General features: G+C 42.7%; 1 protein-coding gene across 2 annotated transcripts in view; it reads left to right on the forward strand.

Annotated features, from left to right (window-relative positions):
• TCF20 (transcription factor 20) overlaps positions 1–27,145 on the forward strand; it is a 97,481-nt gene that overhangs the window by 55,000 nt on the left and 15,336 nt on the right. The gene's annotated exons all lie outside the window — the stretch shown is intronic.

Raw genomic sequence — 27,145 nt, forward strand, 5'->3', positions numbered from 1 at the left:
CTTTTATCATACAGCAGAAAGTTGTGTAATTATCTTATTTCCTATTTTTCTTAACATTTACCTGTGTGATAGATATCTCTTTTTATAACACTACATGATGGCCTTGAGACTGAACCTACAGAGAAAGGGTTAATTTTCTTTCAGAATTTGGTTTTTCTGAATTCTAGGGAATCTCCTGTGAAATTTGAAGCTTAGAATTTTTGTTTATGTTACCTTACAAATGGAAAGACTTAGTGTTCCTACAATCTATTTCTTTATTTCTTTTAGGGATGAGAGAAGCATTACACCTGATTTTTAAATAAAATTTATAAGGGGCACACTCTTCTTTGAAAATGCTGAAGGACCATAAATAAGAATATTGACAAGTCACTGTATATTAGGCCAGATAATTCATCCCTGAGATGTTAAGCTAGTTATTGCTGATATGTTAAAAGAGCTCACATGATCAAATAGTATGTAAAAGTAAGTATTCATTTCAATTCAACAAATATCTGAGTCCTTGTTAGAAAACCAATAGAAGTCTGAAGTTAGAATGCTGTGAGGGACCTTTGTCACTTCACAGGTGAGTGAGCCTCAGCCCCGGGCCCCAGGGTGCGTGAAGAGAAGCCCTGCGTGAGGGCTCCTAGACCTTGTCAGGAAGGTTCGTGCGCTTCCTGCAGAAAGCAGTGCCTTGCCCCACACAGCTCCTGCACGAGGGAGGCACAGCTTCCTTTACCCAGCTTTGTTAGAAAAATGGAGCTTCCTCCCCCTCATCCCAAGCCAAGGCCAGTTTTGCAGGCACCTGAAGGCCACAGCCGAGACCAGTTTCTTCCCATCTTCCCATGTATTGGAAAGAAGTCTAATAAGGGAAAGTCCAGTCAGCTTAATGGTTGCCCTCAAAGATCGTCCTCACCTTTCTGCCTTTGCCGTTCTGCTCAGCAGCTGTGTGTGTGTTGGCAGGGGAGGGGGCTAGGTCAAAGACCTGGAATCACGTTGCTTCCTGTGAATTTCCTAGCTGGTCACTTGCTCAAGTCACTAACCTCTGTACTTCACCTTCCTCATCTGTAAAATATGGAAGCTGATGGCACCTGCTGTAAAGAGGGTTGTCCTGAGCATTAAATGAGTTACTCTTTGGAAAGTACATAGAGAAATGCTTGGCATGTACTGTGGGCTGGTGTCTGCCCTAGAACGGCATCCTCACTTGTTGTTTTGGCGAAGATGTGTTCCTGTTATAAGCTCGCTCAGTAAGCTGTGGTTTATGTCATTCCATCCTAGAACAGTTAGTGATTCGTCCCAGGAGTGTCCAGAACGTATCCTCCTGGATAGCAAAGTTGCCCTGCATGGGAAACAAACAGTTTCTCCTCATTTTTATTACTCTGGTGGGAAACTCAAGTTTGCGGGGAGCGGGGAGCGTGGTGTTTAAGGTGTAATGTTAATTACTGTCTCATGAAATAGCATTAGCCCACACGAACACTCTCAGGAATTCGAGTCCTCAAGGAGAGGAGGCAAAAGGAAGAGAATAAAATCTGTGTACACATTAAGTAAAGACATTAATATTCTTGTGAGTTGGTAAATTTTTGATAATGTTTATCTAAGGCCACAGTAAAGAGTCTACCTAGTAATAAAGTTTTTTAAATAAACATTTTTGACAGGTCAGCACTATAAAGGAGATCCAAAATTATTAAGAATTCATGGAATGATTCGGGACAACCACACTCCACCTCCCACCAAAACTAGTTAATATGTGTAGTATAGATGGACCACAGAGGGCTCTATTGTAGTCTTGGGGTTGAGCCTTTATAATTTATGGGCACTGCGAAACCGCCAGCAGTTGGTGGGTTCCAAACCATTCCTGGAGGCTTTTGAGTTGTGGTTTTTAGATGAAATAAGTACTGTGGGCTGATGTTAGTCCTAGAAGGTGTCCTCACATGTCATTTTAGTAAAAATGTGTTCCTGTCATTAAGCTTATTGAGTAGAAGTCAAACCAAAGAGAAAATTCAGCCCTATATGACCCTGTCCCACTAATCCAGGTACAGTGGAGTGATTTTGGCTATGTGTGCTTATGACTGACGCTTGATTTGAATATATTGGTAGCATACTGCTGTCAAGTAACGTGCATTGTGAGAACAGAACTAAAGAGCTGCTACATAAGCAGACGCGTGAGACCAAGGCCAACAAAATAACAAACTTCAAGTCTGAAGTGGTGCAGGTCCCTTCTGATGGAAGTGAGACCCAGCTGCAGTGACATCAACTTTTGTTTTTTAATTTTATTGGAGTATAGTTGATTTACAATGTTGTGTTGTTTTCAGGTGTACACCAAAGTGAATCTGTTAAACATATACATATATCTACTCTTTTTTAGATTCTTTTCCCATATAGGCCATTACAGAGTATTGAGTAGAGTTCCCTGTGCTATACAGTAGGTCCTTATTAGTTATCTATTTTATATATAGTAGTGTGTATATGTCAATCCCAATCTCCAATTTATCTCCCACCCCTTACCCCCTGGTAACTGTAAGTTTGTTTTCTACATGTGTAACTCTATTTCTGCTCTGTAGATAAGTTAACTCATACCGTTTTTTTAGACTCCACATATAAGCGTATCATATAATATTTGCCTTTGTCTGACTTCATTCAGTGTGACAATCTCTAGGTGCATCTGTGTTGCTGCGAATGGCATTATTTCGTTCTTTTTTATATGGCTGAGTAATATTCCATTGTATATATGTACCACATCTTCTTTATCCATCTGTCAATGCACATTTGGGTTGCTTCCATGTCCTGGCTATTGTAAATAGTGCTGCAGTGAACATTGGGGTGCATGTACCTTTTCGAATAATGGTTTTCTCCGAATATATGCCCAGGGGTGAGATTGCTGGATCATATGGTAGTTCTATTTTTAGTTTTTTAAGGAACCTCCATGCTTTTCTCCATAGTGGCTGTACCAGTTTACATTCCCACCAACAGTGTAGGAAGGTTCCCTTTTCTCCTGTGACATTACCTTTGAAGGCATTTTATTTCTCACCTGTTTTACTAAGCAGCTAGTAGAAGAGTTTCTAGTAAAACGTATGCTCATTTAACAACCCTCAGGCATACTCATTGTGACTGGCTCCGTGGAGATGCCAGGTGGTTCCAGACTTTGAAAATAGTGTCTATGAAATTTAAATCTTGGTTCAGACAGATACCGGATGTAGGTCCTTTGTTTGCTTGAGAGTTACTTTTTTTTTTCCATTCAAAAACTACTTAAAACTGGTTAAGATAAGCAATAGGGTAATTGCCAGATGGTTCTCTTTGCTTGTTTCTAGGTAGAGTTCTCTCTGGAAAGAATCAAAATATATTAATGCTTTGAAAAGGCAACACCTCACAATATATTTGTTTGCTGACACAAGCCCTTGCACCTCCCAACAGGCCTGGGCATTTTAATCCACTGTTGTTCATGAAAAGCACATGGATTTTAAAAAACCAGCTCACCTGTCACCTGGTTCCCCAAGCAGCAGGTCCCCAGCACTCCCATTATACCTGTTGCACTACTTAGCACCATGTACTGTGACTGTCTTCCTCACCAGATTGGTTCCCCAGGGGCTAGGTCAGCCCTGGGGCGCACTGTAGAGAATGACACAGGGCTGATCAGCACAGCGTGAACCTGTGACTTAAGAAAGACATGTAATGAGCAACGAAATATCTGGTGGAGGAAGGTGGGCCTTTGGATGTCATTTAAAGTATTTTTCGAAGCATGTAATAATTGAAGAGAAATGTTAAAATGTGTTTTGGTAATGAGACTGAGTGACAGTTTTTTCTATATGACACTTCATAGTTTCAGCAAAAAAAATTAATGGTTGAGAGATAGTCAACCATGGTAGTGTTAATTGCTCATCCCGGTAGTTCTTTGTGAGGCACAGCATACAAGGCACTCACCAAAGGTTTTGTTGTTTGTGTGTTTTATTACTGTGTGCCCTTCGAGACAAAAATGTGAGATGGAGGTCAGTCACCCAGAGCCCTAACACTGGTTTATTGTCCTAGACTGACCACCTAGAGGAGAGATTTGACTCAGAAGGGAGAGGAACAGTCCCTGTATGAGAATATGACCTAATGACACTCAGAACTCATGTTCCAGATCTGTCTATGAAGCTGCCCACTGGCCTCCCTCAAAACCAGCATATGTGTGTCTCCTGCCTAGTTCTGTGCTCTCCTCTGCCCCAGCCAAAACCCTTGGAGCCATCATAGACTCCTTCCCTTGTTTCCTATTGAGACAGTCATTGTTCTTGTTTCCTAGAGAACTCAAGTCTCTCATATCTTCATTGAAACACCCCAGCCCCCCCCAACCATCATCTTTTCAGTTAGGTACCATCTTAATCAGTCTCTCTACTCTTTAGTTTGACCCCCTTCCATTTTCCACTCTAAAGAGATCCTTCTAAAACCCAAGTGTGGCCATGCCGTTGCTTACAACCTTGGTTTACTTACACCCTTTACTAGTTGGCATCTGATAGGTGCCAGGAACAGATTGGTGCACATAATTAAAAGAAGACAATGTGGTAGAAAGTAACCAGGTAGCTGCTTTAGGTTGGGAGCCCAGGGGAAGTTCCTGGAGGTGCTGAGGTGGCAGTGGTATAACGAGCCAGCCTTTGAGATCAGAGAGGTACAGGGTACAGGGGCTGCAGGGAGGAGTGGAGCTTGGTGGATTTGAGGGTCAGGAAGAAAGCCAGTGTGGTGAGGCCGTAGCAGAAAAGAGGAGAGGGTAATGAGGTTGGAGAGGTCGGCAGGAGCTATCCCCATGGCCTGTGTGGGCAGGAGTGGAAACAGCAACTGGGCGAATGCGGTGCCATTTCTTTAAACAGGAAAGCCTGGCGGAGGAACAAGTTTTGGTGGGGAGATCAGGAGGTGTACCACGTCCATGTTAAGTCTAAGATGCCTCCCTTTTAGACATCCAAGTGACCATCTACGAATTAATGAATTTCTGATGGATAGTTCCTTGCAGCTAAGAGCAGCTCTAGATTAGCTTAGATCAGCACGTGTGTAAGGACTGTGAGGGTGTGGGGTCTGCGTAAACACCGAAAAGCTGCACCTAACTTGGGCGAGGGGAAAGGTGAGTCAGGAAGGCTCCGGAGGCCCGACCTGCCCAGAGTTACTGTGCGCTCGGACCAGCCCAAAGCTCAGAGTGAGCGGTGGGAAAAATAGGCCCACGTCACGATCCACACCTTCCCGCTTTCCCAAACCCCTCCATCAAGCCCTCTGAAACTCACAGTCCGCCAGGAGCACACTCTTAATTCTCTTCTCTGAACGACTCCTCCCTGGCTTTCTCAGTGTCACTACCTCTGTCCCCTTATCCCTCACAGGTGGACACAAACAGTCATTAATATTTGCACCTTCACTCTGGTCCAGGTACTCTCCAAGAGTGACATGTCAGCCCAGGGGTATAAGCAAAGCACCCGCAGTAGAAACTGAGGAACAGCATGCAAAGCTACCATGCGCTTGTGGGTGGCATACTTACAAATGGCTGCTGCTGCCTCCTGGCAGGCGAGGCTTTGCAGTGCTGCAGACCTTTTCCTCATTAAAGCCAGTCACCTCCAAGGATGCTGCCTCTCCAGCAAGGGAATTCCGTTCTCCCATGCCATCTACCCCACCCACACTTAGCAAAAAAGCGAATTCCATTTAAGTTGAATATGCCAACAAGATCTCGTTGCTCAGCTCTGGAAGGCTCTCCATTCAAAACCTTCCAAATTAACTTTCAGAAGCCCAGGAAATGATCCAGCCACACATACACACACACACTGAGACCACCAGCAAACACCAGTTGTTGCCTTTAGCTCCTTAATTTGACTTGGGAATTATGAAACCCCATCTTCTGTTGCTTCTTTGTAATCTCACTCATGAAAGAAAACCCACATATATGGTGGAACCACCTTTCATCACATAAATACTGTGTCCTGACCAGGCTGCCCAGAGAACAGGTACCAGAAGGAGAGCAAAGGAGGTTCTTGGATTTACCCCACAGATGGTCTCCGAAGACACCAGAAGAGATTGTTGGGAAGGAGTGCTGGTGACAGAACGTTGTAGATCTCAGTTTTTCCTTCATCCAAATATTGGTAGGGGTTGACTTCTTGGAAAATTGTAATGGTAGACAAGTCACTTCAGCCTCTCCCAGCCTAATTTCTTAACCTGTGAAGTGGAGATAATAACTGATCTACCCTGTCAGGTTGTAAGGGGTAAAATGAGATATGTCAAACAGTCACTTGACATTAAAAAATTGAAGGTGGAGGAGGTAGTCGTTGAATTTAATTAATTCTGATCTTGGTCATATTATCTCCGAGTTCCCATTTTCTCCATCTGTTGAAGTGAGGATTGGCCTCTTGCTGAGTATCTTCCTGCTCTTGAAATGAAGAAGAAAGTGTCCCCATCCACGAAGGTGGATTGAGCCAATAGCTGTTAGACTTTCTGGGGGGTAAGAAACACCTGGAATGCTGCATGTTCAGTCTTCTTGGGTGGCGGCCATGACGCTTCTGGTGATGCCGGGACAGGTGACAGACTGAAATCAACTCTGAAAACTCAGTGTTTAGCTAGTCAGCTAACTTTGGTACCAAAGTTTCCATTCTAGGTTTGGACCAAGTTTTTTTTTCCAGCGCAGGGTTTCTGGGAAGTCACGGTATGGAAGGACCTGAAATGTCCTGTGAGGTGTCTCACACATTATCACCTCATTAAGTGGCCCCATAAAGCCTGCTGAGAGGGTTGGTGGGATCTGGCTCTAGGGTGTGGGGACCAGTGACCCTGTGGATAGTTGAATTGGCATGGCAGTAGCTTAAATATGCCAAGATGTCCTCATTTTTTAAAGTTCCTTTCTGCTGGGACTATGCCCCCATATAAAAGTGCCTCTGCTGTCTGTCCCTTTTTAGGCTGCCCCTGCCCTTAAAGAACCTGCCACTTCCAGGAATAGGGTGGCTTTGCCTGACAAGATCTTGACTTGCAATACTCAAGTTGTTCTGTTGTGAAGATGGGGATGGGTGAGGTGGAAGCAGATCTGGTCAAGAAAGTATAAAACAAATGCAAGTAGGAAGAGAGGCAGTGAAAATAAGGAAAAAGATCTCCAAGAGTTTGGAACTTCTTTGGAGCTTTAAGTTCCAGTATGAGCTGCACAGGTTTGAGATCTTGCTCAAGGAGGCCTGTTGTGGCAGCGAGTTCATCATTTCTGCCACCAAAATTGTAAACAGTTAAATATAAGTGCCTTTCTGGATGCATAGACCCAACTCGGCGCTGGATGATCAGTGGAGAGGAGCAGGATTATCCTGAGAGTCACTTTCCTGGCAGGTGATTTCTTTAAAAAAAAAATGCCTTTTTAATGCAGACGTAGAGAATGGACTTGAGGACATGGGGAGGGGGAAGGGTAAGCTGGGACGAGTTGAGAGAGTGGCATGGACATACGTAGGCTACCAAATGTAAAATAGATATAGCTAGTGGGAAGCCGCCGCGTAGCACAGGGAGATCAGCTTGGTGCTTTGTGACCACCGAGAGGGGTGGGATAGGGAGGGAGGGAGGGAGGGAGACGCAAGAGGGAGGAGATATGGGGATATATGTGTACATATAGCTGATTCACTTTGTTATAAAGCAGAAACTAACACACCGTTGTAAAGCAATTATACTCCAATAAAGATGTTTAAAAAAAAAAGATGCCTTTTTAGATTCAGAAAGCACAAAAGGCAATCATTTCTCCTTGTAGGCCAATCCACTGTTTGAGCAAAGGGTAAAAAAATTAAGCTAGTATGTGGTCTTGTGCAACTTAAATTTCAGTGTTTTAAACTCTGTCTATAAGCATTTATCTGTACACTTAGAGAAAGCTGTTCTCTTTCTTCTCACAGGGCTGCCGCAGGGCTCCTCCTCCTGCTGAGCTAGCCTTTCTCAGGTTCTCAGCTGCTATTCAGAGCAAGCATGCTAATTACTGCCTTAAACCTCCTTTCTAACTTCTTAAAGGGCACACATCCCTTTTCTTCCTACCATGTGGAAACTCCCCTCAGACAAAATATATAATGTTCTCAACAGAGTTACAGCTTTCTGCTCCAGCTATAAAAGAAAACCTCTGATTACAGTTGTTTTAATGGAGTATATGTACCTGTGAGTTAGATAAAATGCAAACTGTTTCAGGAAAAAACCAAAGTCTGGTTAAGCCAAAGAAACATCATTAGAGAGGCCTGTGTTGACTTTCTTGTAAGTGGAATTATGAAGAATATGTATTTACATAGCAATGTACATTTTATGATCAAGAGAAAAATGATTAAGCCTTCTTTTATAATGCTTTAATATTCTAGAAGGGCAGGGATGAAGACTGGTTTTAACTTAATTGTGGCAGGTAGATACATTTTATCTGGGATATTGCTTTGTATTGCTTTGGTTTTGCCTCTGTAAATTTGTTATTGCTGAATCTGAAGACTATTAACCCAGGAGAATGAGAATTAGACCAGGAATTATAGGATATTTAAAACCCACAGTGAATGGCCAGCATCTGTGCCCACCATATCCACGTTTGAAGTTCATTCCATATGTGATCATTAAAACTTTAAGCTTTGTGAGCACCTTGGTAGAAATAATGACTAGTACCTGTACTAATACATGTTTAGAGAACATTATCATCATTTTTAAAAAGTCATTAAATACCGTGCCTGTCCTATTAAAAAAATGCTGTTGTAATAAAAAGATAAATGTTCAAAACAAGTGCATGAAAGTGGCAACATTGCTGGGTGTAAGCATTAGTAGTGGATTGTTTTACAAGCTAGCTCCTCCTGGATGCCTGCACTGCCATCCCCAGCTTCCTGTGTCCTTGCAGATAAGCCCAAAGGTCTCTGCTGTTCAGGAGGCCATCCTGGGACTGCTGCTAGGCCCTCATTTTCCCTACTTTTTTTTTTTTTTAATCAATTTTTTTTTCCTGGCCACATGTCATGCGGGATCTTAGTTCCCCGACCAGGGATTGAACCCGTGCCCCCTGCAGTGGAAGTGCGGAATCTTAACCACAGGACTGCCAAGGAAGTCCCATCCCTTCTGTTTTTATACAGAGTGTCTTAGGAATACCCTACACGTCATTTAAAACATACTCCTCCTTCACTGTCGAGCACATTCTGGGTTGATTGGGGGGATTTTGGGTTTGTTTTCCTCATTGATTTTCTTAAAAGATTCTCCACCCTCCTCCTTTTTTCCCATCTGGGTACTGTTCCCAGTTTACTGTTGAGACGAAATTGAGGCTGAAACTAATTAACTGGCCCAAGCTGGTCTAGCGGAGGAGGCAGGACCGGACGCCGGTCTCCTGTCTCCTGTGGAGCCCCTGCTGCCGGTCCACCTCCACTGCCACTTCCCTGGACAGCTCCACCCCAGGAAGGAACCCAGAGCCTCCTCTCCAACCCAGCTGTCTCTCCATTTTTCTCTTTTTGTGTCTTTGTCTCTTTTTAGGCTGCCTATATTTGAGGCAGGAACCAAGAAAAAGAGCCTACTGAATATAAGGCAGGCAGATCCAGGAGATGTCAGCAACGACTGGAACATGTCTTTAACTGGATCGTTTTCTCCCTTCCACTTTAGGATAAACAAGAAAATGATAAGGAAAAAAGCTTGATAGAGATTTATTTTGAAAAGCAAGTTTTAAGTTATACCTCCGAGTCACTTTGATTTAAAAAAAAAAAAAGCCTAGTATCTTACAAGAGTATTCCTAATAATAGAATCATCACTCTGAGGCAATAGAGAATAATCAGTTTAATTCAAAATAGTGTAGACTCATGTGTTCAAGAAAGGGTTTCTAGTTTTACCTTCAGTTACCCAGAAAATGTCATTTGAAATTAAACCCTTTCCTCATCATTCCAGTTGAGATATTGCTCAAAGTCCACAACATTGTATCCTTAACTGGAATTTTTCTAAGAGTAAGTAGCTTTTAGAGCAGGGGCCACTTGTGTCCTCTCCTCATTAGAGTCCTGCTGCACAGGTGCTGGAAGGGCTCCCCTTCCACTGTGCCTGCCAAGTGAGGGTCCCGCCACTTACGCCACACACACCTAGGGCTCACGAGACACATCTCAGACCCCCGTCTCAGACCCCCGTGGCTGTGGCTGTAGCTTATCACCAAGTCCTGTTGGTTTTATCTCCAGATCTCTAAGTGCAGCCTCTTGTATGCACTTCCACCCCCAAACCCCCGTACCCAAACTCTTCTGTGACATGCCTCACCCAACAACAGGCCACCTTTGACCCCACATTCCTGCTCACCAGCTCTCTGCGCCTTCAGAATCCTGCGCCACTGTGTCAGCTCTCCACACCCTGAGTGCTTGTTCCTACAAGGCAGTTTGTTCCTTCTGCCCTGACATCTGAATGCTTTCCTGACCTGCCTCACTAGGTCAGGGATACTACCTCTAAGCTCTAAAGTACTATTTACCTCTTAACACATCACAATTTTGGTGTCTTACCTACAAACCATTCCATAAGTTCCCCAATGGCAGACTTTTGATCTTCAGTTCAGCCCCCTTGCCTGGCACATAGGCAGGTAAAATTTGTTGAATGAATAAGAAGGAAAGATGATTACGTTTCTGAAGTTGATACCATTTAAGAAAACTTAAATATCAAGGCAAAGACCACCGAGAATCAAAGGCACTTTGATCATATGGTCTCTTACAACCTTGAGAGAAACCAGGATATTAGAGGGAAAGATAAGGAATAGAGAAAACTTGAGCCGACACAGACCAAACTAATTGGGTTCTTATTAATTTTCTTCTAGCCCATGTTTCCATTTTCTCGACTTTGCGGTTCTATGCTGTAGACTCAGAATTGACGTGTTAATAAGGCAAATTAAAAGTCCCAAGAACAGCTCATTAGGAAGTCAAAATCCTTTCTTTTCAGTAGAATAACTTGTATTTCGTGATTCTGTAAAGAAGCACCAGCCTGGCTTTTTACTGTTAGCCAGTGGTTACTCACCTTCACCTCTGATGGAGGCACAACAGATGCCTTACTTCTAGTGCACCTAACGTGTGAAAGTCCAGATGTGTAAAATAGCAACAACAAAAAAAGAGATGTGATAGAATCTTCTAGAGAAAAGACACCCTTCCCCAGCTGCATCTTAGACCTAATAAGTTTTCATTATTTGTTTGCTGAATGGTAAAGTGAACAAATCCATTGTAAAAAGGCATGTGCACTCTAAATGTATTCTTCGTGTGCTCAAGGTTGTGGGTAAATTCTGGCCTCCTCTGTTTGGCAGACGAAGTACAGAAAAACAAGAAAGGATATTGTTAATGAAGGAAAAATGTCCTTTAATCCCAAACCTTGTAGCCTAATTCAAAGCATCAAAACTTCAGTGTAAACCCATCTGCGAGTACAAAGACAGTAGGAAGGGAATTCAGGGAACAGGCTTTCCTCGTGGATCAAAACAGAGGCCAGGGATGTAACTGGGAGACGCTGCCAGAACAGCCGCACTTAGATTTTGACCTTGGTCATGCTGTCATGCGTTTTGTTCCACTTCCAGGGCCAGTCACCCCTCAACTCCCACTGAGCCACAAAGACATTTTTTATATGTTTATAATGTGGTTTGAAAAGCTTTCTCAAAGAAGCTAATATTTTTCAGGGTCAGCAGCAGAACCGCTTTTTTTTTTTTTTTTTTTTTTTTGCGGTATGCAGGCCTCTCACTGCTGTGGCCTCTCCCGTTGTGGAGCACAGGCTCCGGACGCACAGGCGCAGCGGCCATGGCTCACGGGCCCAGCCGCTCCGCGGCATGTGGGATCCTCCCGGACCGGGGCACGAACCCGTGTCCCCTGCATCGGCAGGCGGACTCTCAACCACTGCGCCACCAGGGAAGCCCCCCAGAACCGCTTTTTTTTTTTTTTTTTTTAAAGATGTTGGGGGTAGGAGTTTATTAATTTATTTATATTTATTTTTGCTGTGTTGGGTCTTTGTTTCTGTGCGAGGGCTTTCTCTAGTTGTGGCAAGCGGGGTCCACTCTTCATCGCGGTGCGTGGGCCTCTCACTATCGCGGCCTCTCGTTGTGGAGCACAAGCTCCAGACGCGCAGGCTCAGTAGTTGTGGCTCACGGGCCTAGTTGCTCCGCGGCATGTGGGATCCTCCCAGCCCAGGGCTCGAACCCGTGTCCCCTGCATTAGCAGGCAGATTCTCAACCACTGCGCCACCAGGGAAGCCCCCCAGAACCGCTTTTTGACTGGGGTTTTTATGGGAGGAAAATGGGAATCTAAATGAGTAATTTTATCCCAGATTTTTATATCTAAAAGATGACAGTTGGATTAAAGAAAGTTGTGCATGTGTGTTTTCTCTCCTGGTTTTGAGGGGAAGCAGATGACTCTATCCTGGAGGCAGAGAAGATGAGCCACTAGGCTCTGGGTGTGTTGTGAGGATCAGAACCACCAGCTGGGTCTCGGCCCCTCATCGTGAGGGATCCAGAAGCAGAGGTGGAAATTATTGTAGATTATCCTGACGTGAGTGAGGGGTTGCATAACAAGGGTGGGGACAGGCTGGGAGAACTGTGGCTAGGAGCACGTGGCAGGTGACACTGGTGCAGACAGCCTGAGTCAGCGTCATACAACAGGCAGGGGGCAGTACCTACAGAGCACAGCAGGCCAGCCCACAGGGCCCTTTTCCTCATTCTGGTTTTGCTCAGCTTTGGACACTTATGACCTCCTGCTAGTGTTTAATTTGTACTTGATTGCTTTATTCCTTGTTTGTTAAATTTTATTATTATTTATTTTACTTATTTATTTTTGGCTGTGTTGGGTCTTTGTTGCTGTGTGCAGGCTTTCTCTAGTTGCAGAGAGCGGGGGCTACTCTTCATTGCGGTGTGCGGGCTTCTCATTGCCATGGCTTCTCTTGTTGCGGAGCACGGGCTCTAGGCGTGTGGGCTTCAGTAGTTGTGGTTCACGGGCTCTGGAGCACAGGCTCAGTAGTTGTGTCACACGGGCTTAGTTGCTCCGCGGCATGTGGGATCTTCCCAGACCAGGGCTCAAACCCCGTGTCCCCTGCATTGGCAGGCAGATTCTTAACCACTGTGCCACCGGAGAAGCCCCTCCTTGTTTATTTAAAACCTTTCCTTCCAATGCAAAAGTGCTTCACAAAACATTAAAAATACTTCCCATTAATCTGTATTGTTCAAGGACAGAATTAGGAGGGGAAATAAAATGAAAGTAATAGTGAATAGTAGCTAAGAGATGCAGTGTTCAGAGATTTGGCCAAGAGCTGTCCATACACACCCTCAGAGGTGAAATACTGTTGAAACACACACAGCAACTCAAATTACAAAAAGACTGACAGCAGATGCTCAGGACCACCCAGGGTTTGCTTGTTGCAGGCAGTATTCTAAAGGAAAAAATTAGTTCCAAAAAACAATTTTTAAACTTACTTTGTCTTAATTTAATAGAATCTACTTGGTATGTGTTTTCTAATTTTGACATCAGTAACTGCCAAAAATATGACACATAATAGGGACTTCCCTGACAGTCCAATGGTTAAGACTCTCTGTGCTTACACTGCAGGGGGGCACGGGTTTGATCCCTGGTCATGGACCTAAGATTCTGCATCCCGCACTGTGTGGCAAAAAAAAAAAAAAAAAAAAAGACATGTTAAGTCCTAACAATTATGTAACTTTCTAGTTTATAAAACACTCTCACACTTATTTCGAACAACTTTATGAGGAAGGAAAACAAAGTTGACCCTTGAACAGCACGGGGATTAATCCGAGTATAACTGATAGCTCTCCATACCCTCGGTTCCTCCACTTTTGCCGATTCAACCAACCACGGACTGTGTACTACTGTAGTGTTTACTATTGAAAAACATCCACGTATAATACCCGGCAGTTCAAACCTGAGTTGTTCAAGGGTCAGCTGTATTGTTAGCCCCATTTTGCAGATGATAAAATTGATGTGACTTTTTTGGCTTTCATGCAAGAGCTGACACCCTCAGGTTCTCTTTCCGTTGGCCCCTGTGCTGCTTCACACGAGTGTAGTATTTACATTAGACCATCCATGTTTATTCTGAAAAGCCGGTCAGACGGGGAGCTTTTGTCTTAAGGCACAGTTAGCCGTTAGCCAGTGAATGCTGCTGACATGACTGATGGTATTTAAACTAGTATCATCATAATTTTTTAAGATTTAATGGTTTTGCTGGAACAACTATGGGACATAGATGCTACTTTAAAATATATACCTCTCGTAGCACTGAGTAAATGGATGGGGAAGGACTGGGTGTCTCTCCCCCCTGAGGGGGGCTCTGAAGCCTTAGTGGTGCTCTGGGCTGTGGTGTGGCCTCCAGAGGCCGGTGCCAGTCCCTTCTTCCAGGTCTTGAGAATGGCAAACAGCAGCAGAACTTTCCAGCTGGTCTCATGAGCTTTCAGGGGACATAAAGAGATTATCAAACTCTAAGGAAGCAAGAACCCAAAACATAGAGGGTTTTATATGTATTGCTTTGGCCAACACCTTGAAGTGCTCTTGAAAGAAAATTGACAGGGTGCAGAGTTGCCTCAAAGAAAGCTGCTCCCAGGGCAGCTCTACCTGTAAAGAGGGCAGCTCTTTACAGATAGGCTGTGTCGCTGCCACGTGGCTGGAGTAGACTGCTCGGGTGGCAGAGGCTTCTGTCCTAGATATGGAAGGCGTAATTAAAAGGAAAAGGAAGATCTTGCTGGTGGCCAAAAATTAACACATACCTTGTTCCACATGTTCCACGATCTACTAGCACCAGCTTTTTAACTTATGTTGAAGAGTATTCTCGTTAGTTATCTCCACGTTCTCAAGTGTGTCAGGCATCGCGTTCATTCCATCAGCCCACATTTACAGTTCCTACAGTGTGCCGGGCCCTGAGGATACAAGAATGAGTCTCGCAGTTTTGGGAGGGGGGGCGTGGAGGGTGGACAGACATGAAAAAGTTAATACCGTAAGCACGAGCAGAAGTGTGTGCAATGCTGGCTAAAAGCCAGCTTGGGCACAGTAGTGGCAACGTCTGTGATCTTTAAAGCTCTAACGGAACTGATCATCATCAACACTAACAATACCCTGACCCAAGTGCTTCAGTGCACTGAGGCTGCTCAGAGATGCTCGTTAAGCAGAGCGACTATTCAGGTCGCCGTTACATCTCATAGGAAAGACATTTCTGTAAATGAAGAGGCATGCAAAATTCTCCCTCAGAGCTTCCTTTGGATATGAACTAAACTACTTTTAGGTGATTCGGCACCAGCAATTTGCCACCTCCAGTATTTCCCAAGATCTACAGTATCAAGAAATGCACAGTTGCTTAAAAATAACTTTTATTCCCCCCTAAATAAACGAAAGATTCACAGTTGAGGTGATTGGACCGTTGCTTGTTGTAAAAAGTACTTTGATTTAGAAACCATGATTGAAAAGACCCACTGTGTGTCTCACTTGTGTGGGGAACAGTATTGTGTGGACTTATCTCTCCTGGAGATGAATATCATTAAACTTGTAACAACAGTGGTGTCAAAAACAAAGGACATTGGGCTTCCCTGGCGGCGCAGTGGTTGGGAGTCCGCCTGCCGATGGTGGGGGGGCACAGGTTCGTGCCCTGGTCCTGGAGGATCCCACATGCCGCAGAGCGGTGGGCCATGGCCGCTGAGCCTGCGCGTCCGGAGCCTGTGCTCCGCGGCGGGAGAGGCCGCAGCAGTGAGGGGCCCGCGTGCCGCAAGAGGGGAAAAAAAAAGAAAAAACAAAGGACATTTAGCTGTACACTGACTTTATTAAATTATTTGCACTATGGGAGAGTGGTAGTATACATAGTTTCTTCAGGTAAAAACTAAAGAACAAAAAATCCAGTTGGAAATGGTACTGCCCTGGGTATTGATTTTAGGATAGAAGGGGTGAATAGAAACAGAAGCTATTATACAGATAAGTTTTTATATTGTCTTTGGCACCTGGCATGTAGGAAGTACTTTTCAAATGTTGGATAGTTGAGTAAATGAAGGGGACTAGAAGGCAGCACAGTGTGGTATAAAGAATGGTTGAACCTTGGTGTTCAGAAGAAAAAAGGCTTTAGTTCTAAGTTCTGGTACTTCTAGTTACGGGATCTTCAGCAGGTCACCTTGCTTCTAGCCTCTTTTTGAACCAGAAAAAAAAAAGGTGTTGAAGACAGACCCAGTGTCTCTTCCAGTTCCAGTGTCACTGATCTGATGCCAGACAAGTCTGATGCCTAATAAAAAGAGTGAGTGAAATTGTGGGGGTTTCCATGAGGGAGAAACTTGTTACACTGAGGGATGTAACAGGAAAATGAACGGTCGCTTCTCTTACTGTGAGATTCTCAGGAAATCCCCACTTACTAGATTTCTATCACTGCTGTAACATATTACCACAAACTCAGTGGCTGAAAACACACACTTGTTATCTTACAGTTCAGATTAAGGCATCAGCAGGGCTGTGTTCCTTTCTGGAGGCTCTAGGGAAGAATTTTTCTTGTCTTTTCCAGCTTCTAAAGGCTGCCCACATTCTTGGCTCATGGCCTCTTCCTCCATCTTCAAATCCAGCAGTGTTGCATCTCTCTGACCCTGCTTTCATTATTACATCTCCCTAAAGCCTGCAGCTCTGATACTTCTGGGAGAGGTTCTTTACTTTATGGAACCATGTGATTAGATTGGGGCCACCTGGATAATCCAGCTTACCCTCCCCATCTGCACAGTCCCATTGCTGTGAGGCAAAGATTTTGAGGATGAGGTTGGACATCTTTGACATCTTTGGGAGTCAGTTCTGCCTATCATGCCCCACTGTCTACATTAGTCTGCCGGGGACAGAAGTATAGTGGCGAAAGCACTAAATGGCTCCCAGGAATTCTGAAACCCTACCTCAGCCAGTCATAGCATCTCTCTGGGCCTTTGTTTTCCTCATCTAAAAAGTTGGGGAGTTGACGGGACTTCCCTGGTGGTCCAGTGGTTAAGTCTCCGCGCTCCCAATGCAGGGGGCCAGGGTTCGATGACTGGTTGGGGAACTAAGATCCCATGTACCGCAACTAAGCCCGCACACTGCACTAGAGAAGCCCGCACGCCACAATGAAGAACCAGTGCAGCCAAAATAAAATTAATTTTTAAAAGTTGGGGAGTTGAAATTGGACCAGTGGTTCTCAAACTGTATTGGAGCATCAGAATTGCCTGGAGATTTGTTGCACATTGACATGGGGCTTGAGAATTTGGATTTCTTTATCTTTTAAATTCTTTTATTGTGCTGAAATACACTTAACATAAAATTTACCATCTTAACTTTTTTTTTGTTTTTTATTGAAGTATAGTTGATTTACAATATCACGTTAGTTTCAGGTGTACAGCACAGTGATTCAGTTGTACATATATATATATATTCTTTTCCAGATTTTTTCCCTTATAGATTATTACAAAATATTGAGTATAGTTCCCTGTGCTATACAGTAGATCCTCGTTGTTTATCTATTTTGTATATAGTATGTGTATATGTTAATCCCAACGTCCTTTTTTATCCCTCCCCACCCCCCCTTCCCCCTTTGGTAACTGTAAGTTTTGGAAATAAGTTCACTTTTATCTTCCTTTTCTTTTTTTTTTTAAGATGCCACATATAAGCGATATCATATGATATTTGTCTGTCTCTGTCTGGTTCACTTCACTTTGTGTGGTAATCTCTAGGTCCGTCCATGTTGCTGCAAATGGCATTATTTCATTCTTTTCTGTGCCTGAGAATATTCCATTGTGTATACATACCACATCTTTATCAAGTCATCTGTTGATGAGCCTTTAGGTTGTTCCCATGTCTTGGCTATTGTAAATAGTGCTGCAGTGAATATTGGGGTGCATGTATCTTTTTGAACTATAGTTTTCTCCATATATACGCCCAGGAGTGGGATTGCAGGATCATATGGTAACTCTGTTTTTAGTTTTTTAAGGAACCTCCATACCGTTCTCCATAGTGACTGTATCAATATATATTCCCACCAGCAGTGCAAGAGGGTTCTTTTTTCTCCACACCCTCTCCAGCATTTATTATTTGTAGACTTTTTTATGATGGCCATTCTGGCCAGAGTGGGGTGGTACCTCAGTGCAGTTTTGATTTGCATTTCTCTAATAATGATGTTGAGCATCTTTTCATGTGCCTGTTGACCATCTATATGTCTTCTTTGGAGAAATGTCTATTTAGATCTTCTGCCCATTTTTTGATTGGGTTGTTTGTTTTTTTGATATTGAGCTGTATGAGCTGTTTGTATATTTTGGAAATCCCTTGTCAGTCACATTGTTCGCAAATATTTTCTCCCATTCTGTAGGTTGTCTTTTCATTTTGTTTATGGTCTCCTTTGCTGTGTAAAAGCTTTTAAGTTTAATTTGGTCCCATTTGTTTATTTTTGTTTTTATTTCCATTACTCTAGGAGACAGATCCAAAAAGATACTGTTGCGATTTATGTCAAAGAGTGTTCTGCCTATGTTTTCCTCTAGTGTAGTTTTATAGTATCCAGTCTTACATATAGGTCTTTAATCCAGTTTGAGTTTATTCTTGTATATGGTGTTAGAGAATGTTCTAATTTCATTCTTTTACATGTAGCTGTCCAGTTTTCCCAGCACCACTTACTGAAGAGACTGTCTTTTTTCCTTTCTATATTCTTGCCTTCTTTGTCGTAGATTAATTGGCCATAGGTGCATGGGTTTATTTCTGGGCTTTCTATCCTATTGCATTGATCTATATGTCTGTTTTTGGTCCAGTACAGTACTGTTCTGATTACTGTAGCTTTGTAGTATAGCCTGAAATCAGGGAGCCTGATTCCTCCAGCTCCATTTTTCTTTCTCAAGATTGCTTTGGCTGTTCAGGCTATTTGTGTTTACATACAAATTAAAACTTTTTTTGTTCTAGTTTTGTGTAAAATGCCATTGGTAATTGGATAGGGATTGCATTGACTCTGTAGGCTGACTTGGGTAGTATAGTCATTTTAGCAATATTGATTCTTCCAATCTGAGAAAGCAGTATATCTTACCATCTGTTTGTGTCATCTTCAATTTCTTTCATAAGCATCTTACAGTTCTCAGAGTACAGGTCTTTTGCCTCCTTAGGTAGGCTTTTTCCTAGGTATTTTGTTCTTGTTCTTTTTGTTTGGCTGTGCCATGCAGCATGTGAGATCTTATAGTTCCTTGACCAGGGATCAAACCCGTGCCCCTGAGGTGGAAGTGTGGCGTCCTAACCACTGGACCGCCAGGGAATTCCCTATTTTATTCTTTTTGATGAGATGATAAATGAGATTGTTTCCTTAATTTCTCTTTCTGATCTTTTGTTGTCAATGTATAGAAATGCAGTAGATTTCTGTGTATTAATTTTGTGTCCTGCAGCTTTACTGAATTCATTGATGAGCTCTCGTAGTTTTCTGTTAGCGTCTTTAGATTTTCTATGTATAGTATATCATCTACAAACAATGACAGTTTTACTTTTCCAGTTTGGATTCCTTCTGTTTCTTTTTCTTCTTTGATTGCTGTGGCTAGGACTTCCAAAACTATGTTGAATAAAAGTGGCAAGAGTGGACATCCTTGTCTTGTTCCTGATCTTAGAGGAAATGCTTTCAGCTTTTCACCATTGAGTATGATGTTAGTAGCTGTAGGTTTAACCATTTTTAAGTATTAGGTTAGCCAGAAGGTTTGTTTGTTTCTGTAAGATGGCTCTAGTAGCGCTTGGTTGTCTTTAACTTCATTCGAAACAATTTTGTTAGATTGTATCGTGACAGCTGTTGCATCAGCATGCATTTAAAAAATGACATCAAAATTGGTGAATTTTTGTGTAGCCATTTTAATATTGAAGATGGAAGGAAAAAGCAACATTTTTGGCGTATTATGCTTTGTTATTTCAAGAAAGGTAAAAACCCAACTGAAACGCAACAAAAGATCTGTTCAGTATATGGAGAGGGTGCGGTGACTGATCAAACGTGTCAAAAATGGTTTGCAAAGCTTTGTGCTGGAGATTTCTCACTGGATGATGCTCCATGGTCAGGTAGACCAGTTGAAGTTGATAGCAATCAAATTGAGACTTTAACTGAGAACAATCAATGTTATACCATGCGGGAGATAGCCAACATACTCAAAATATCCAAATCAAGCATTGAAAATCATTTGCACCAGCTTGATTATGTTAATTGCTTTGATGTTTGGGTTCCACATAAGTTAAGCGAAAAAAACCTTCTTGACCATATTTCCGCATGCGATTTTCTATTTAAACGTAATGAAAACATTCTATTTTTAAAACAAATTGTGACAGGCGATGAAAAGTAGATACTGTACAATAATGTGGAATGGAAGAGATCGTGGGGCCAGCGAAATGAACCACCACCAACCACACCAAAGAAGTTGTATATGGTGGGATTGGAAGGGAGTCCTCTATTATGAGCTCCTGCCGGAAAACCAAACAATTAATTCCAACAAGTACTGCTCCTAATTAGACCAACTGAAAGTGCACTCTACGAAAAGCATCCGGAATTAGTCAACAGAAAATGCATAATCTTCCATCAGGATAGCGCAAGACCGCATATTTCTTTGCTGACCAGGCAAAAACTGTTACAGCTTGGCTGGGAAGTTCTGATTCATCCACTGTTTTTACCAGATATTGCACCTTCGGATTTCCATTTATTTCCGTCTTTACAAAATACTCTAAATGGAAAAAATTTCAGTTCCCTGGAAGACTGTAAAAGGCACCTGGAACAGTTCTTTGCTCAAAAAGATAAAAAGTTTTGGGAAGATGGAATTACAAAGATGCCTGAAAAATGGCAGAAGATAGTGGAACAAAAGGATGCATATGTTGTTCGATAAAGTTCTTGGTGAAAATGAAAAATGTGTCTTTTATTTTTACTTAAAAACCGAAGCACTTTTTTGCCAACCCAATACATCGTTTTTAAGTACATAGTGGTATTAAATACCTTCACATTGTTGTGTAACCATCACCACCATACGTCCCTATAACTGTTTTCACCTTGTAAAACTGAAACTCTAGGGCTTCCCTAGTGGCACAGTGGTTAAGAATCTGCCTGCCAATGCAGGGGACACAGGTTCCAGCCCTGGTCCGGGAAGATCCCACATGCCACAGAGCAACTAAGCCCGTGCGCCACAACTACTGAGCCTGCACTCTAGAGCCCGGGAGCCACAACTGCTGAGTCCGTGTGCTACAACTACTGAAGCCCACATGCCTAGAGCCTGTGCTCTGCAACAAGAGAAGCCACCACAATGAGAAGCCCTCGCGCCGCAACTAGAGAAAGCCCGCGCACAGCGATGAAGACCCAACGCAGCCAAAAATAAATAAATTAAATAAGTTAATTTTAAAAAAATCTGTTTGCAGGTTTAAAAAAAAAAACTGAAACTCTATACCCATTAAATAAGACTCCACACTTTCTCCTCCCTCCATACCATGGCAACCACCATTATACTATCATTAAATTATTCTAGATACCTCATATAAGTTGAGTCATATAGTATTTGTTTTTTGCTGACTAGCTTATTTCACTTAGCACAATGTCCTCAAGGTTGTAGCATGTGTCAGAATTTCCTTCCTTTTTAAGAGTGAAAAATATTCCATTGTATGCATATACCATATTTCGCTTAGCCATTCATCCATCGATGGACACTTGAGTTGCTTCCACATATTAGCTATTGTGAATAATGCTGCTGTGAACATGGGTGTACAAATACTTTTCATACTCTGCTTTCATGTTGGTGGGATATATATGCAAAAGTGGACTTGCTGGATTATATGATAATTCTATTTTTAATTTTTTGAAGAGCGACCATACTGTTTTCCATAGTGTTTGTACCATTTTACATTCCCACCAATAGTGCCCAAGTGTTCCCGTTTCAACACTGTGCTTTTCTGTTTGATAGTAGTTATTTTAATGGGTGTGAAGTGGTATCTCATTTTGGTTTTGATTTGCATTTCCCTAATGATGAGTGATGTTGAGCTTTTTTTCCTTTGTTTATTGGCCATTTGTATATCTCCTTTGAAAAAGTGTCTATTCAAGTCCTTTGCCCATTGTTGAAATGGGTTGGGTTTTTTGTTTTGGTTGGGGTTTTTTGTTGTTGTTGTTGTTATTTGGTGAAGTTTTAGGAGTTCTCTATATATTCTGGATATTAATCCCTTATCAGATATCTGATTTTCAAATAGTTTCTCCCATCCTGTATGTTATCTTTTTACTCTGTTGCTAGTGTATTTTGATGCACAACATTTTAAAACTTTCACGAAGTCCAATTTGTCTACTTTTTGTTATGTGGGCCTTTGGTGTCATAACCAAAAAATCATTGCCAAATCCAATGTCATGAAACTTTTGTTTCATGTTTTCTTCTAAGAGTTTTATTGTTTTAGGTCTTACATTTAGGTCCTTGATCCTTTGTTAGTTGATTTTTATATATGCTGTTAGGTAAGGGTCCAGCTTCATTCTTTTGCATGTGGATATCCAGTTTTCCCTGCATCATTTGTTGAAAAGACTGTCCTTTCCCCATTGGATGATCTTGGCACCCTTTTCAAAAATCATTTAACCATATATGGAAGGGTTTATTTCTGGGCTCTCTATTCTATTCCATTGGTCTATATCTCTGTTTTTATGTCAGTGCTACACTGTTGACTACTGTAGCTTTGTAGTAAGCTTTGAAATCAGAAGTATGGGTCCTCTGGCATTGTTCTTTTTCAAGATTGTTTTGGCTATTCAGGTTACCTTAATATTCCACATGGGAATTACCTGCCGGTCCAGAGGTTAGGACTCTGTGCTTTCACTGCCAAGGGCCCGGGTTCAATCCCTAGTTGGGGAACTAAGATCCTGCAAGCTGTGTGGCACAACAACAACAAAAAAGACTCCATATAAATTTTAGGATAGGTTTTTCTATTTTTGCAAAAAACGTCGTTGGGATTTGATAGATTGCATTGACTCTGTAGGTCACCCTGTAGATCACTTTGTAAACATTTTAATAACACTAAGTTTTCTAATCCATGAGCATGGGATGTGTTGCCATTTATTCATGTCTTCTTTAATTTCTTTCAGCAATGTTTTGTAGTTTTCATTGTACGTCTTTCACTTCCTTAGTTAATTCCTAAGTATTTTATTCTTTTTGATGCTATTGAGAATCAAATTGTTGTTGTAATTTCCTTTTCAGATTGTTCATTGTTCATGTACAGAAATGCAACTGATTTTTCTGTGTTGACTTTGTATCCTGCTACTTTGCTGAATTCATTTATTAGTTCTAGCAGGGTTTTTGTTTTTTGTTGTTTTGTGATCTCTAGGGTTTTCTACATGTAAGATCATATCTTCAAACAGATAATTTTACCTTTTTCTTTCCAGTTTGGACCCCTTTTATTTCTTTTTCTTTCTTAATTGTTATGGCTAGAATTTCCAGTGCTATGGTGAATAGAAGTGGTGAAAGCAAGTGTCCTTGTTTGTTCCTCATCTTAAAAGAAACACCACTTGTCTTTTACCATTGAGTATGATAATCCTTCTCAGTTTTTCATATACGTCTTTTGTTTCCTTCTATTCCTAGTTTGTTGAGTGTTTTTATCATAAAAGGTGTTAAATTTTGTCAAATGTTTTTTCTGCATATAATGAGGTGGTCATGCATGTAGTTATTTCCCTCATGCTGTTGACGTAACGTATTACATTGATTTCTGTGTGTTGTACCATCCTTGCATTCCAGGAGTGAATCCCACCTGGTCATGGTGTATAACCCTTTTAATGTGCTGTTGGATTCTGTTTGCTAGTGTTTTGTTGGAGATTTTTGCATCACTGTTCATAAAGGACATTGGTCTGTAGGGTTTTTGTGTCTGTGTGTGTGCGCACACACCATTTTCCGGCTTTGGTATCGGGTGATGCTGGCCTCAGTAGAATGATTTTGAAAATGTCCCCTTCTCTTCAATTTTTGGGAAAAGTTTCCCAAGGACTGGTACTAGTTCATTCCTAAATGTTTGGTAGAATTTACCAGTGAAGCCATCATCGGGTCCAAGGCTTTTCTTTTTCAGGAGGTTTTTGACTACTGATTCAATCTCCGTACTAATTATAGATCTATTCAAATCTTTATTTCTTTGTGAGTTAATCTTGGTAGGTTTTGTGTTACTGGAAATTTGTGCATTTCATCTAGATTATCCAATTTGCTAGTGTACAGTTGCTCATAGTACTCTCTTATAATCCTTTTTATTTCTGTAGAATCAATAGTAATGTCCCCGCTTGGGTTTTTCTCTACTATTCTCTGTCTGTTCTCTGTTTCATTTATTTTTGTTCTAATCCTTATTATTTCCTTCCTTCTGCTAGCTTTGGGTTTAGTTTGTTCTTCTTTTCGTAGTTCCTTAACATGTATAGTTAGGTTGCCTGCCACTTGGCTGGGAGTGGGAGGTGGGCAGAATTAACTGCTGTTTACCATCCACATCTCCCCTGGAAGTTGCAGGTCTTCAACAGACTCCAGAGCTCCAGAGCAATTACATCAGACAGATTCTGCCAGTGCAGTTATTTTCCAGGTGTGGGGACAGATTCCCAGTGCTACTACTCTACAATCTTCCCAGAATCCCAAAATTTGCATTTCGAACAAGTTCCCAGCTGATGCTGATGCTGATGCTGCTGGTCCAGGGACCACACTTTGAGAACCACTGACCTAAACTCTTTAAGGTCCTTTCTCTAAGGCCCTACCTAATAGGTCATGCAGGGTCTTCCTCCTCTGGAAGTAATATAGTAAGTTAATTGTGCTTTTTTAATTGAAAGAAGCATGCATCATTTTATTGATGTGATTTCCTGGTGAGGGATGGGTTTGCTTTCTTTATGAGAAAAATGGGGCCTGTGGGCTGGTTCAGGGCAAGAAGCTTTGAGAAGCCCTGCCGGGGGCAGAGGGGTGTGTGTTGAGGTAGGAAGGAAATGGACAGTGTTCGGATCCGAGGGTGATGACAGGGCTGCTCCACAGGTGGCTGTTTGTCAGTCTGTGTCGTGTGTCTGGCGCATGGTCATCTTGGGTCACATTTACAGAGCATTTTTGATCCAGCCACTGTTGTAAGCCTGGATTAACACATTGAACCCTCACAATATCTCTGTGAGGTAGATTGTATTACCAGGTCTACGTTTGCAGCTTGAAGAAACAAAGTTTAAGACTTTGGCCAAGAACAACACAAAGATGGTCAGTGGTAGAATCACTTACCAGGGAGTTATTTAGGTTCCAGAGCCCACATCCTTAACCTTATACAGCAGGGCCTCAAGTACTAGTTCCCTTTCTGTATCAATCAGGATATTTTGACTGCAAGTTACAGAATTAAACTAAAAAGTGATTTTTTTTTTTTTTTAAGAAAAGTGTCCTCCCCCTTAACAAGTCTGGAGATGGGATGGTCCCGGGGTTGGTTACTTTAGTGCTAATCATGTCACAGAAATCCAGGTTCTCTCCATCCTGTCACTCTGCAGCCCTCAGCAGGTTGGGCTCTGTCTTCAGAGCTGTCCCCTTGTGGTGACAAGATGGTTGCTACAGATCTCATCATCCCCTTCTCACAGAGGTCGAGCGAGAAGATGGCCTGTTCCTGCCTTTCTGTCTTGTGTCCTTGTTAAGGGTGCAAAACTTTCCCAGAAGTCCCTTTCCCTGCAGACTTCATTACCAGAAATGCTTGACACACCCATTCCTAAATGGCCACCACTGAGATTCACCCCCCAGGGGTGTGGGGAGGGCCTGGAGCATGAGTCCTCTGGATGGCTGACCGTTCGAGGCTCCTTTAGGAGGAAGGGGTGTAATGGGAATGGATATGGGTGACCACTGAGAAATTAACCATGTTCATTCCCTCTGGTTGATGGTGAGACCTTTGTACTGAAGGTGCCCTGTGGCACTGATAAAAGCAGATAAAGTCTAGGGCTGCCCGAGAAGCTGCCAACTGTCCTTGGTTTACTCTGGGCCAAGTAGTCTTTTGTTTCTTGGCAAGGGTGTGAGGGCACATGATAAACATTTACCGGTTGTCAGCACCCAGAAGAATGTTGGTCTTCTAGGGCTGTCTTACAGCCCCGTTCCTGCTGCATTTGCCTCTGGAGGATGCCAGGCGTGGTCAGCTGGGATCAGCTCTGACCTGGAGCAGGTTACTTCCCCTTACGGTGCTTTAGGAACCTCATTTGTAGAGTGGGGATGTTGCAGGGTAGTTAGGAGGACCAAATGAGCCGCATCATTCGGGTGATGCCTGACGCATTATTCAGGGTGAGCGTTGGGCTGTGCTGTTGGTGGCATCTGTGTGGTTTTCCATCAGCATCAGCATTAGGGAAGCTTGATCCAGCTCCCTGTCATCCTGCTCCTGCTGCTGTGAGTTGGAGGTGTTCATTCCATGGCACCGTCCAGGTGGGCTTCACTTCATTAGGTGAGGCATTCCTGACTGCTGCAGGCCTGCAAGCCACACAGACCCTGATAGTCTGACATCCCAGGCAACAGAGAAAAGAGGGAAGAGTGCCCTTTGGTCGCTTTGCCCCAGGAAGGGTGCAGTATATGTTGGGGAGCCATTTTCCACAAGTGTAACTGCTTATGGTGCACCTTTATTTTCCCTAGAATCAGGAACAAGTGTCTGTATCATTCAGGTAGCCTTAGCTGTGTGTCCTCGGCCACCAGAAGGGTCTGCATCTTTCCTCAGTAGGGCCAGTGTGGTTTTTCCAAGTACGATTATTGTTGACAGGACACAGGACTGAGCGCTCATAGCAGCTGCATCACATGATAGAGATGTGCCCCACTTTACGAAAACCTGACCGAAGAAGGAGGAGCATCTCAATTACAGAATAATGTCTCAGCCAGAAATTCATGGCAGGTTTCCTAGTGCCTTTAAAATAGGATTTGTGTGTAAAAATACCGTTTGCACACAGGAGCCCATATTTTCTGAAAAGAGAAATATACTTGTATTGGGCATTTGGGATAAGCAGAATAAAAATAAAATCTTACGAAAATAAAAACTAGAAACCAAATTCCACTTTTAATTCTAAAAGGTTTATATATAACTCTACTATCGTACCCTCTTCTCCTACCCCAGACTTCCACAACAGAAATAGATGGGCAAGATCTGTAGGCAGTTCACCATAGTGGTGAGGACTGAAGAGAGGACAGGCAGGCTCGCAGGCGGGTGGACAATGGGCACACCAAAGGCAGGGCTGGGCGCCTGTGTCTTGTTGTTTCATTTATTTGTGAACATTTGTAAGGCCTGGCCTTAAACATTACTGCTGGATCCCTTGCATGGTGTGGTCAGTGAGTGGTGGTTAGAAATTGACAGCC

The sequence above is a fragment of the Mesoplodon bidens genome (assembly GCF_964165515.1).
Source record: "Mesoplodon bidens genome assembly, chromosome: 11".
Classification (NCBI taxonomy): domain Eukaryota; kingdom Metazoa; phylum Chordata; class Mammalia; order Artiodactyla; family Ziphiidae; genus Mesoplodon; species Mesoplodon bidens.